The sequence below is a fragment of the Mus pahari genome, chromosome 13 (genome assembly GCF_900095145.1).
Source record: "Mus pahari chromosome 13, PAHARI_EIJ_v1.1, whole genome shotgun sequence".
In the NCBI taxonomy this organism is placed as follows: domain Eukaryota; kingdom Metazoa; phylum Chordata; class Mammalia; order Rodentia; family Muridae; genus Mus; species Mus pahari.
Window position 1 is genome coordinate 69,095,019 of NC_034602.1, and position 13,709 is coordinate 69,108,727.

Genomic DNA, 13,709 nt, shown 5'->3' on the forward strand with positions numbered 1-13,709 from the left:
TCAGGTGACAGCAGATGCTGGCGAGGTTGTGGAGAAAGAGGAGCACTCCTCCATTGCTGTTGGGATTGCAAGCTTGTACAACCACTCTGGAAATCAGTCTGGCAGTTGCTCAGAAAATTGGACATAGTACTACCGGAGGACCCAGCAATACCTCTTCTGGGCATATACCCAGAAGATCTTCCAACTGGTAAAAGGACACATGCTCCACTATGTTCATAGCAGTCTTGTAAGTTGTTTTGTCATGTTTGGATGATATCCTAGAAGGTCTAGGTTTTTTTTGTTCGTTTGTTTTTGTTTTTGTTTTTGTTTTTTCTCGTTAAACTTGTTTGAATGGGTCTCAAAATTCTGTGACAGATTTTTGGTCAAGTTGATTCCATTATAAAGCACTGATTTTGAAAAGTAATAACTTAAAACTCACACACACACACACACACACACACACACACAAATGGTCCACAAAACGTTCTTTGATCCCGAGAGAGAATGGAGATTAAGGGTGGAGACTGGGAAGAGAAGTGGGTGGGGAAACTGTGGTTGGTATGTAATATATGGGAGAAAAATACATTGAGAGAAAGTAGAAACTACTCTTTTTACTTTGTTAATCTTATCTGACTTTTATAACTAATTATGCAATATAGTATGATAACCTTCGTGGTGAGATGACCTGTAAGTTACATCTCAAGTACTATGTTTCCTCACTTCTCTTTTCAAATATTTTATTTCCTTATTTTCTTATATCTATATTGATTAGTAGTGATGTTATACTCTATTTAATTACTATGACAGATTGTAAAAGTTCAAATCAAATATTCAAAAGTTTATGGACCCCCCAAAAGCAACTTTTGTCCCCATAGGGACATCCCCTACAATGAAAATACATTCAAATTTAGATAATAAAATATATTACTGGTATGATTCCATGGATATTGAAGAATTAAATTTCAAGGAAAAATAAAAGATGAGAATATCAATGACTTCAAAAGATAGCTAAAATTATGAGAAAAAGGGTATTTGAGATGCAACTTGATGCCATATCTGGCTAAGGTGATTTTAACACAGGTCACAGAAATACAGTGACCAGAGTTCAGGAGAACAAAGATTTCCTGCTTCAACTCTTTCCTTTTCTTTTCTTTTTTAGATAGGGAAAAGCTAATTTTTCTAGTTGTAGAATTGAGGAGCTAACTGTTTTCCTTAAAAAAGTACTTTTTGATATGTCAGGGTCTGTAGTCTTCTTATTTGTTTATTTATTTATTTATTTTTCACTCATACTCTGTCTAAGATGAGAGTCAGCTGGATTTATTCTGGATTACTCAAGTAGCCAGCACCTCAGTACTAAGTTTAGGGGTTTGGTTTTGAGAGTGGGGTTGTTTCAGTGACTTCGTGAAAAGGAACATACTTGAAAGTATTTGTTACGTTAGTTTTTCTAGAAAATGTGCACAAATGTTTTCTCATCCAGAATAGACCACAGATAGCTAAGAAATGATTGAATCAAGCTCTGTTTTGGGTAACCAGACTTTATTAGTTTATTTCCTCTAGTGTCACTGAGCAGGGGTAGTTCACTGCTGCATCTGGATGAATAGCCTACCCTGGTATGGGTAAAACGGAAAGTTCCACAAAATGTGCCATCTGGTGAATTTTCCATGGTTTCGGGGCATTAAGGAAATAAAAGATGTATTTATTATACAAACAGTATTCTGCTTACATGTATGCCTGCAGGCCTGAATAGGGCACAAGATCTCATTACAAATGGTTTCGAGCAACCATGTGGTTGATGGGAATTGAACTCAGGGCAGCCAGTGCTTTTATCTTTAGGGCTATCTCTCAATCCTTCACAATGATAGATTATCTGATCCTAAACACAGAGTTTTAAACAAACACAAACAGAAATAGCATTAAATGTATTTAGTCCAACTGCATTTACATATACACATGTATTTGTGTGGTGTGTGTGTGTGTGTACATGTGTGTGTGTGCATGTATGCATGTGCCATGTATATGAAAGAAGAGATCATGAATTTGAGAAGGTGGGAAAAGGGGGAAAATGAATGGATGAAGAAATAGAAAAAAATCATACCTTGAGAGAAATAATTATCTCCAGATAGCTCCTTTATTCTAGCTGGAAAGAAAGTCACTGAATACAAAAATATTTCATTAAACACTGTAGCATAAGTGTCATCAGCTTACAGATTTTAATGACATAGTTTTACATTTTACAGTTTTAGTAGCTTTAAAAAGTTGGCATGAAATCTTTTGTTTAACTATTGTAGAGAATATTCTCTACATATTATATATATTCATAAATGTATATGATATCTGTTAATGTGCAGGCACATATTTTCTGCTAAAAAAAGAGCAACGAAAGCTTTTGTGAAGTGATGGTATTTATTAAAGTGGTAATTTTTACATTAATACTGAAAACTGTTGAATATCTTCCTAGAGTTATCAAGCTATCTTTTTTTTATCACTAACCAAAATTAATTTGATGAAATGAATTTGTATTGAGTTGAGGTTGTGTCTTTTATTTGGATATCATTTACATGTAATTACATATCAAACAATTGTATATATGTGCTGTAAGTTACTATTTCTTCCCAGATATCATTGTCTTCATTATTATATTGATTATTATTTATGGTTATTTAAGAATGAAAGCAAAGTAGGTTCTAAAATTTGTAAGAAAATATTGTTTTCACTGATAAAATGATATCTAAGCATTATGTTTCTAGAAGCTAAAAGGTGTCTTTAAAATTATCAGTAGAAAAAGAAACTAAAATGATAGCTTATTCATTATAATTAAATAATAGTTACAGTTTTAATCTATGTACAGGTTTAAGGTTATGTATACTGAGGGATATGGGTGTATTTGTTTTTGGATATATGTACCTATGCAAAAAGGTATACATTGATTAAAATTTATAGCTCTATATGAAATGTAAAATACACATGTATATTGAAAATTATAGACTGAATAAAGCCTATCAGTAATGAAAACTAGCTACCATTTATTGGAGGATAAACGATATCAACAATGTTTATGTTGTTAAAATGTAGGTGACATGATGAATAGCGGACTTCTTTTATTAACTTTTCTACATATTCTTATTATCTGAGAAAGAATCAAATCTGATCTCTCTAATGGCAGTCCTATGGGTAGTAGAATACATGTGTTATATAGATTCTAGTTTCTGTCAACTTGACACAGCTGGAGTTATCACAGAGAAAGGAGCTTCANTTGGGGAAATGCCTCCATGAGATCCAGCTGTGGGNCATTTTCTCAATTNGTGATCAAGGGGGANAGGCCCCTTGTGGGTGGGACCATCTCTGGGCTGGTAGTCTTGGGTTCTATAAGAGAGCAGGCTGAGCANGCCAGGGGAAGCAAGCCAGTAAAGAACATCCCTCCATGGCTTCTGNATCAGCTCCTGCTTTCTGACCTGCTTGAGTTCCAGTCCTGCATCCTTTGGTGATCAACAGCAGTAAGGAAATGTAAGCTGAATAAACTCTTTCCTCCCCAACTTGCTTCTTGGTCATGATGTTTGTGCAGGAATAGAAACCCTGACTAAGACATGAACTCAAGAAAGAAATTAGGAAAGTGCATGCAGATTCATTTACATTGTAAATGCCTCCAAATTGACTTTCAACATGCTAAATTTTGCTCTTTAGTGAAATAATAAAAATGTTTATATTATTTAAAAATGTTTTCTAGTATGTTCTCTAAATACTTATGAATACTCACTATTTGTAGACCTTTTTCTAAATTCTAAAATATTTATGGTTGAAATGAAAAGTAGTAAGTAGCTGATCTATTCATTTGCTCCTTTAGTTTCCATGAAGATGCCACTGAGCTTATAAAGTCAGTGACCAAATAAATTTTCTTCTAAATTTGTAGATAAGGAAATTCCTAACAGATATATAGTAAGGTTCTATGAAAATAATCCTTACACACAATAGTTTTAGCAGGATACCTTTGTATAACATGGTTCACTAAAAATAAGCCAAGTATCTATGAATTTTTTAGATGCAGATCCCCAGGAAATGTCATGTCAACAACACAAACAATGCTTTGGTGTACAGGGTAGTTTCATGAAAACAAGCTCGCAGTCAGAGGTAACCCATGAACTTCACTTAAATAGCTCTTCAGCTACCTTGTGTCAGTGAAAGCATGTCTCAGGTGGAAATGGGAGACTCTGGGAGTCATCATCAAAGTGCCACAATTTTTTATTTGCTGATGACAACTGATTTTGTTATACTGTGACTTGGGAGATCCTGACATGAAAAATTTGTTCTTTTTGTGGGTTCAATGTTGAGCGAAAAAATATTTTCATAAATATGGACTATTTCTTTCACCAAAGAAGTTAGGATATAAATATATGAAAATTAATAATTATAAACAGCAACTCTTCCAGCCTTTTAAATTACTTGTAAAAATGAATGTATAATAATGTACATGAAGTTTTTGATGGAGACACAGAGGTGTCTAATTTTATTTTCATAAATATTATGCTGGACATTAACATTAGGATCATGATCTGAAGAGTCTTAGGAAAATTACCAAAAAAGTATATTTTAAATAAATTAATAAGCAATGTTCCACTTTTGTTTAAGAACTCTCTTAGACACACACACACACACACACACACACACACAAATCATTACAGAGTACAAAGAAATTTTGCTTGGGGCTGTCTGTAATATCAGTAATTGCCATACTATAAATTTAAAATTTTAAAAATATCTAGCATACATTTCTTTATATATAAATAAGTGTATTATCACAAAACAATTATTTAATGAATATCTTCCATAAACATTGTAACAAAAAGATTCATAAAATGCCACTTATGTTCATTTATATAAAACTCTTCAATCCCTATCTTAACAGAAACTATTAAATCACATTTGATACTTATTTATTTATTTATTTATTTATTTATTTGTTACTTGTTTAATTGTGTGGCTAGGTATGTGAATGTCAGAGTACAACATATAAAAATCAGTTCTTTTCATCCATAATGCAGACCACAGTACTCTTTCTGGTAAGATTTCTCGATCTTTGTTATGTCAAAGTTTTATGTAGCTTCTGAAAAACTCTCTCTTAATCCTTGCAAAAGAATGAGACCCATCAAGAAATATAAGTCAGTCACTAAAGATACATATTTAACTTTGATGACTACCTAAACATATCTTGCTGATTTGGGGGCTTGATTTAAAATAAACAATACTGAAAAGTTACTTAAAGTAGCCGAGGATGTAGCAAATATGATTTACCTGGAGTAATCGGAATGGTAGCATTAGGGGCTTGGTTCTGAAATGAACCTTAAGTTTCATACTTGAAATTACTGAAGAAAGAAGGCAGTAATTTTTAATCTGATGACTTGTTGTAGAACCAGATCATCCTTCTTGTGGGGCCTGGCCCCTTCTGCTTAAGCAGTAGTTTTATGATAGTAAACACTGCTCTGAATTTTACTGTTGGTTACTGTGTGCATGAAGACCTTGTTGAGTAAATTCTGGTGTATTTAAATCATAGGGTAAGTCATATAACAGAGTATATGTCTAAGTCATTATCAACAGTATTTAAAGGCACTGTTGACAGGCTACAAAGCTGGTTCTCCCCTTGTTCTCAGAGCCCATCTATTCTCTCATACATCGATCCAGTTTGCCACAGGAGTCCATCTTTTTTGCTTTCCATGAACTTCAATTTAAATGGGTACCATGAATACCCATCACTTACATGATTTTTGAGAATTCAGTCTCCAGTCCTCACACTTCTTAATGTGTGCTTTGTAGCCTGGGAACAGTGCCTTTAAATACTGTTGATAATGACTTAGACATAATTTTATTTTCAGAAGTAAAGAAAGAATATACTCTGTTATATGACTTACCCTATGATTTAAATACATAGCTAACAGTTAATATCAAATAAAAATAAGTTTTATGTTTTAAAATTACAAATGTGTTCTACCATATAAAATGTATCTGTGAGGAATGGACCTAAAAATATTTATTAGGCATCATTGTTTTTCTGTTTCTAATTTAACAATTCTCTTGAAATGGTCTAAATATATTTAGCAACCATAACAAAAATTGTATGAGGGCTCTGGGAGTTATTTTTAGAACTATGAGTCCTAAGCCTAAGTAGCATTATAGTGAAAGGTTAATAAATTCACACAGCATTTGCCATAAACCAAACTTTACTTGATTGTTCATAACTATTAGATTCACAATCAGCACGCAGTCGAATGAGCTTTTTGAGTCATTGTGCACAGATTGAAACCTGAACTGGGATGTTAATAGTTTCACTCAAATTATGAATGCTCCATTGCAGAGTATAAGAGAGACTTCATTATAGATGAGTAGGCTTTATTAAACAGCAGCAAAGTGTTACTTACTTAAAATGTCCTTGAATTTCTACTCTGTGTGAACCTTCTCATACTTGGAATGTTTCTGAATATCATCATTTATGTATAAAGCAAGCACAATGCATTTCCCCACTTTATAGTCAGAGTATGATATTGCTTCACATTCTTTCATGTGATATTTAAATTTAATTTGAAAATTTTCATTTTCATTTTAATAATATATAGTTTGGATTATGTGATATATGAGAAAGCATAATGTCACTTACCAATTAAATATTAATTATTACTCTTGCATTACACCTAGCTGTAAATGATATTTGTTTAAAAATACAAGACATTGAAATCTGTACACAAACTACAAAAAAAACACTTTTTTTCAAACATATTAAATCTAATTACAGAGTAGCTCTGTTAGAATTTCTTAGCCCAGATTGAAAACAAGTTAATATCTTGTACCTAAACTTATACTCACATATCCAGACTGCTCATTCTTTTATAATTTTCCATTATTAAAATAGAAAAGTTACATTATCTAGTGTTCATTTTCATTACACTAATTAATTTTCTCATAATTGGATTTTTATTATTTTCTTTTTTAAAATTTTATTTAATTTTTACATTCTATATTTTATTCTCCCCCTGACACCCTACCCGTCAACCTTCCAGATGGTTCCACATCCTATACCTCCTCCCCATCCTCCTGTCTCCATGTGGATGTCACCACCCCCCACCCCACCTGACCTCTAAACTCCCTGGGGCCAAGTCTCTAGAGGGTTAGGTGCATCATCTCTGAATGAAAACAGACCTGGCAGTCTTCTACTGTATGTTAGTTAGGGGCCTCATTCCTAAAGTGAGTTGAAGACTATGAAGTATAACCACATCTGTGTGTGTGTTCATCTATCAAAATCACCACTCTCTGTCTCTCTGATTTTCTCTCTCTTCCTCCCTTCCTCCTCCCCCCATCCTTCTCCCTCTTCCTCTTCCCTTCGCACCTCTCTGTCTCTGTTAAGACACTGTTTCCTTACATAGCCTTGACGACACTGAAACTCACTATATAGGACATGATGGATTCATGCAGAGATCAATCTACCTAAGTGTCCTGAGTCCTGGGAATAAAGGCATTCACCCCAATTCTATGGCCAAACTAAAAACACTTTTCTTGCTAAGCTGCATTTCTATAGAAATGAATATTTTGGTTGGACTTTTAAATTGACAAAATATTGCCTGGTTTTTAATCCAAATATACCTGAGGCATATATTCTCCTGAGTACGTTTTTGTCTTTACCTCTGGCAATGAAGTACATCAACTTGAAGTAAAGAGTGTGTTCTTAAAAGTAGCTACTTCAAAAGAGAGAAGCACTTTTGGTAGAACAGATGCAATCTACCTGTCTTCCACACGCTCAAATGGATATTACCTTTGGAATGTAAAAATGATGTTACAAACAATGTTAAAAATATAAATTATAGAGTTTAAGTTTTAGTTCCCTAAATAATTTTAGTGTGACAAATATATAATTTCTCATTAACCATTTTTATGTGAACACTAGCTAAAGTTTAGTTCATTTACAGTGTATTATTACATTTATATCTAGTTTCAACAATTTTGTTATTTCAAAGACTACTGTGTATCCCTCTTTATCATCTGCTAACTAAGGAACTACTTTTTTCTCAAGTAATCATAATTATCAATCAATAAGTTTAAATATGTTATGAAGATTGAGGTGATTTAAAGAAAGTATTTATGTCATAAAAGAAATATATCCCAATACATACCCTTATACATATATATATTTAAAAGGGAGATTATGTAAACCTAAAATTTGCTATACTTCAGAGGAGAATTATTACTTTTTTTTTTTTTTCGAGACAGGGTTTCTCTGTGTAGTCCTGGCTGTTCTGGAACTCACTCTGTAGACCAGGCTGGCCTCGAACTCAGAAATCCACCTACCTCTGCCTCCCAAGTGCTGAGATTACAGGCATGTGCCACCACTGCCTGGCAAATTATTACTATTTTTAATCACTTTAAAATCAGTTTAGTAAAAAACATGAGATCAACATTCAGCTGAATTTTAAATTCTAAGCGGTTAAAAAATATATTATTGATATTAATAGGCAGATTATTTTGCTTTAATCATTAGAAATAATTCACATGTAAATTAGTTTAACTACACCCCAAAATGGCCACATTATGTGACCAGTTTTTATATATTTAAGACTAATTGTTAGATATGCTTAGTGGATCTTTACCATTATGCCTGTTACAAAATGTATTTTAAGTTTGTTTGGGTGTCAAAATTGTGCTTCATTCTTGGGAATATTTTCAGAAACTTGCCTTGTGATGTTGTGATAATTGCTGCCAGAACATTTCTTGATGATGATTAATAATTAGGGTCTCATCTAGTACTTCTCTTTTAAAAGACCTTTATCAACATTAACATTTCTGACCTTTTTAATTGCATGGATTAAAGCTAGAAATTGCTGGTTATTAATGTTCAATTCCTGATGCTTAAAATAATATTTGCTTTCTTAGTCGAATTGAGCAACTTTACCTTTCACTGAGTGAGCCTGACTTTATACAGCTTAGTGGGTATTAATTTGACATGCACTACCCTTTCTGCCACAATTAAGAGCTTCTCGATGTTTGCTTAATCATTTTTGATTCATGTATGTCATTTTAATTATATATTTCTTGACTGTGTTTTACACACACACACACACACACACACACACACACACACATACATACATATATGTATACTCAACCCTTATTAGGGAAAGCAAGGGGCACTATTTATAAGGTACTGTGTATTTCATTTGTTTAGACAAGATTCAGATTGTGGGTTTTGCATTTGTCACTCAAACATGACAACGACTGACAAATGGATGCAGTGATATTGAGAACACTGGGCTCTACTCTAGAATTAACTGTATTTTTAGTATGTAATCTACCAATTAGGTAAGTTGTCTATTTCTTATTTCTAGACAATATTGAATATAATGTGGTCTGATTAAAAGAAAAACGTTTCTAATATAACAAGGCCAAAAATTCTGAGTAAAAGTGGATGTTGTATAAGAATAAAGTTATAATTAATATAGTAGTTTAAAACTTGAAGCTAACATTCATTCACATATACAAAATATATATTGTATAAATAATATTGTATTAAATGGAAATATCATATAAATATATCACACATAATAATATATGAAATAAAATATATATCAGCTTTATATTAAAGTATTTATTCTGTTGTAAAAAAAAAAACAAAACATGTTTTATTGTCAACCCAAGAGCAAATAAACCTTCTATACCGTTTTCTATTTATCATTTATATGGTAAAAGCTGGTGGTTATGGCATGACCATACCTTCCAAAGGTTTATCTGTACAGGTTACACAGAATTGAAGGTAGATTAATGAACAAGTTGGTAAATGGGACAGAAAAATCTCTTTTATTTTGCAAATTTAGCACTCTTTCATATCTAATCATTTTAAATAGGTGTGAGCAGCTGTTGGTTCTCATGATTTGATCATGAGAGTTCCAAATCTGTAAGGCAGTTGTAGGGAAAAATGCTGTCTTGGCTAAAAAATAGATACGGTTACTTATCTATGCATACATACAACCTTTTCACAATCTTGCTTTGGTTTTTATACATCATATTTGGATTAAACTTGTAAATAATGACACACTACATTTTTTTCAAGCTAAATGAATGTTTTAAAGTAAACTTACTTCATTATGGCTTTTACATTTTGTATGTACAGTTTGCTTTTGTTTTTATTTCAAACAAGTTCTAGGTAGTCTAGCCTGCCTTGAAAACACACAACTCCTAACTAAACTTTATCTCCCTAACATACTTATACCCAGCCCAGTATGAAGGAGACAGGTTTATTTTATATTTAAGAAAACTAATGAAAAAACTAATCTCCATGAAGATTAGGCTTTTTTCTCAAGACAAAATGTCTTAACATTGAAAAAAAATGATTTTTTCCACATCATATATTTATCACTAAATGACAGTTTACCTCTTTACAGTAAATATGTAGATCTTTTGATTTTATAATGTCTTAGAATTACTGCAAAGGAAGAAATTTTCAAAATAAGATTAAAAAATAGGCAAAACTAATATGTGAGAGAAAGTTTGCTTTTCACCTACTGATCTTAATTATTATTGCTTCAATCTGGATAATGTCACTGAGGAAATTGTAATTGCATTGCTTCATTTATTGATAAACTTTATTTAAAAGCTTTTGTGATATTTTGAAATATAAAGAACAAAATACCAACTCCTAAATATCTCTATGTGATGAGATATTTTAACTGGGACTGGAAAGATTCCACAGTGGTTAAGAGCATTAACTGCTCTTCCAGAGGTTCTGAGTTCAATACCCAACAGCCACATGACTCAAAACCATCTGTAATGGTATCTGATGTCCGCTTCTGGTGTGACTGAAGACAGTTACAGTTTATTCATATACATATAATAATTAAATACAGCCATAAATAATAAAAAATACAAATAAAAACAGGTGGCTCTATTATTTCATCGTAAGAATAGTTTGATCAAAAAGACCTTAAACAACTCACAAAGCATAATCATGCCTATGCTAATTTGAAGGAAACAGTTATTTTAAAGTATCTCAGATTTCCATAAATCCTGAACACAATAATTTATGTTTAATTCATAAAATGCGTATTCATAGTCATACCAAGAAAAGATCATAAGATATACTACACAGAATTACCAAATTTGATGTAAGGCCCCCGGAATCCGGTCCCTTGGAACTTAATAGATTGAATAAAATATTTCAATATCAATAGTAGTTGACTGTAGGGAGAATTCTGGTACTCTAATATCAACATCTCATTTTTTTTTTGTTCATGTTATATGTTGTTGTGGTTTAAGTGTGTCTGCTTGCCACTTCCTAGGTAAATACTTTCAGGTAAATGAAATGTTCTAGTATCAGCTTACATGTGGCTGTGCTGATACTGTGTGGTCTTTTTTCTAAAGGTTGTTATAACTCAATACTAGAGTTACTGAAATTGTTCTAAAAGACATGCAATCAAGTGGGTCATGGGTATTTAAACAAATTCAATGACACATTGCAGAAAGATTCTGAAATAACTTAAAGTTATTAGAACTTAAAGTTATTTTATCAGTCCTAGAACTTGACTCCCAGATTTTTAAAGCTATTTCTGCTTGTGACCATTTTTCCCTTTACTCCAATTAAATACGTATATAATACAGAAACAGAAAGTGACATTTTATAGTTAGGCATTGAGATATTTACTTTCTAACATTTCTCTGAGAGGATTATGATGCAAATGCATTGAAGATGATGACAAATTTATATACTAATATGTATTTATAAGATATACTAAGATATATCCTTGCTTCCCTTTATATAAAGAATTAAATCTTGGTTAAATACTTCATAGTGTAGAAAATAAAATGCTGTTAAAATTTTCAGAGTTAATCTATATTTTGATTTTATTACAATTATCAATACTGAGAATACTGCTTTAAATAAGTGTAAAATACCAGATTATAAGGAGAATTTGGAAAGTTTCTGACATATTTATCTTCAACCAAAATTCACTTAATCTATTGTATGAAACTCAAGTCAACAACTTAAATAGCAATATTTAAATCAAATAGTATAAAACAATACACTGCAAAATATTCATTTGATACATACTGAGAAATGGTTGTAGAATGATATAAAGTTGTCCATAGGTAAATAAACCATGTGTCTGCTAGGCTAGAATATCCTGTGTAAAATAAAGCATTGCAGTTCATGAAACATAAGAGTCTTTAACATCAACTGAGGTTTGACAAGTGTTATGTAATATGCCTTCATGGTCAGCACAAAGTTTATGTACAATGTTGATTAATTTTGGTCATCCCATGTTCACTAACTTTGTTTGGTGTGAAATATTTTATGACCTTCACATTCAATTCTGTTGTCACATATGAAATTATGAACTACAGTTAGAATCTAGATTCGATCCAATCGTGCACAGCACCTGAGACAGCACTAGGGAAGCAGAGAACCGACCTGACCAGGGGCACAAGTCCCTTCCGGTCTGCACTAGCACCAGGTCACCTAGGGCACAGATTCGGCGGATACCCCCACGGTCCCTAGCAGACTGCCCAAGCGATCTTAGGATGACTGGTGAGTGGAACACAACAGCTGCTCCAATCCAATAGTGACGGGCCTGTGACAGCAGGAACAAGGACACTAGAGCCTTTCCTGACCAGAGGCTCAGGTTCCTTTTAATCAGTTCAGGTTTACCTTGGTTTCAAACAGACCAGACAACTCCACGGTCCTCAAAGGAGACACCACTTCCATGCACTGTAACACACCCAGGAGCTTAGAACAACAAGATCTAACAGGAACTGGGTCACACTAGTATTTGAGTGTCTCATAGGAGCTTGACTGCCAAGAACTGAGACACACCCAGAATCTCAGGTTCACAGGAGCCCACAATCAAAGAATCACATAGAAACATTGACTCTGAGAAGTCCTGAATCAACTGGGATTACAGGAAGGACAGGCTCCAATCAGATATATTGAGGGCAGCAAACACTAGAGATAATCAGGTGGCAGGAGGTAAGCATAAGAACAGAAGCAACAGAAACCAAGGTTACTTGGCATCATCAGAACCAAACTCTCCCACCATAGCAAGTCCTGGATACACCATCACACAAGAAAAGCAGGACATGGATTGAGAAGGAAATACTGGAAATCACAGGGAAACAGAGAGAAGACTTTAAAGTGGAAACACAAAAATCCCTTAAAGAGTTACAGGAAAACACTACCAAATTCTACGAAAAGGAGATGGAATTGAACAAAACCATCCAGGATCTAAAAGTGGAAGTAGAAACAATAAAGAAAACCCAAAGGGAGACTACTCTGGAGATAGAAACACTAGGAAAGAAATCAGGAAAGATAGATGCAAGCATCAGCAACAGAATACAAGAGATGGAAGACAGAATCTCAGGTACAGAAGATTCCATAGGGAACATGGACACAACAATCAAAGAAAATGCAAAACGCAAAAAGATCCTAACTCAAAACATCCAGGAAATACAGGAGACAATGAGAAGAGCAAACCTACATATCATCGGAGTAGATGAGAATAAAGATTATCAACTAACTTAAAGGGCCAGCAAATATCTTCAACAAAATTATAGAAGAAAACTTCCTGTACCTAAAGAAAGAGATGCCCATGAACATTCAAGAAGCCTACAGAACCCCAAATAAACTAGACCAGAAAAGAAATTCCTTCTGACACATAATAATCAGAACAACAAATGCACTAAGTAAAGACAGAATATTAAAAGCAGTA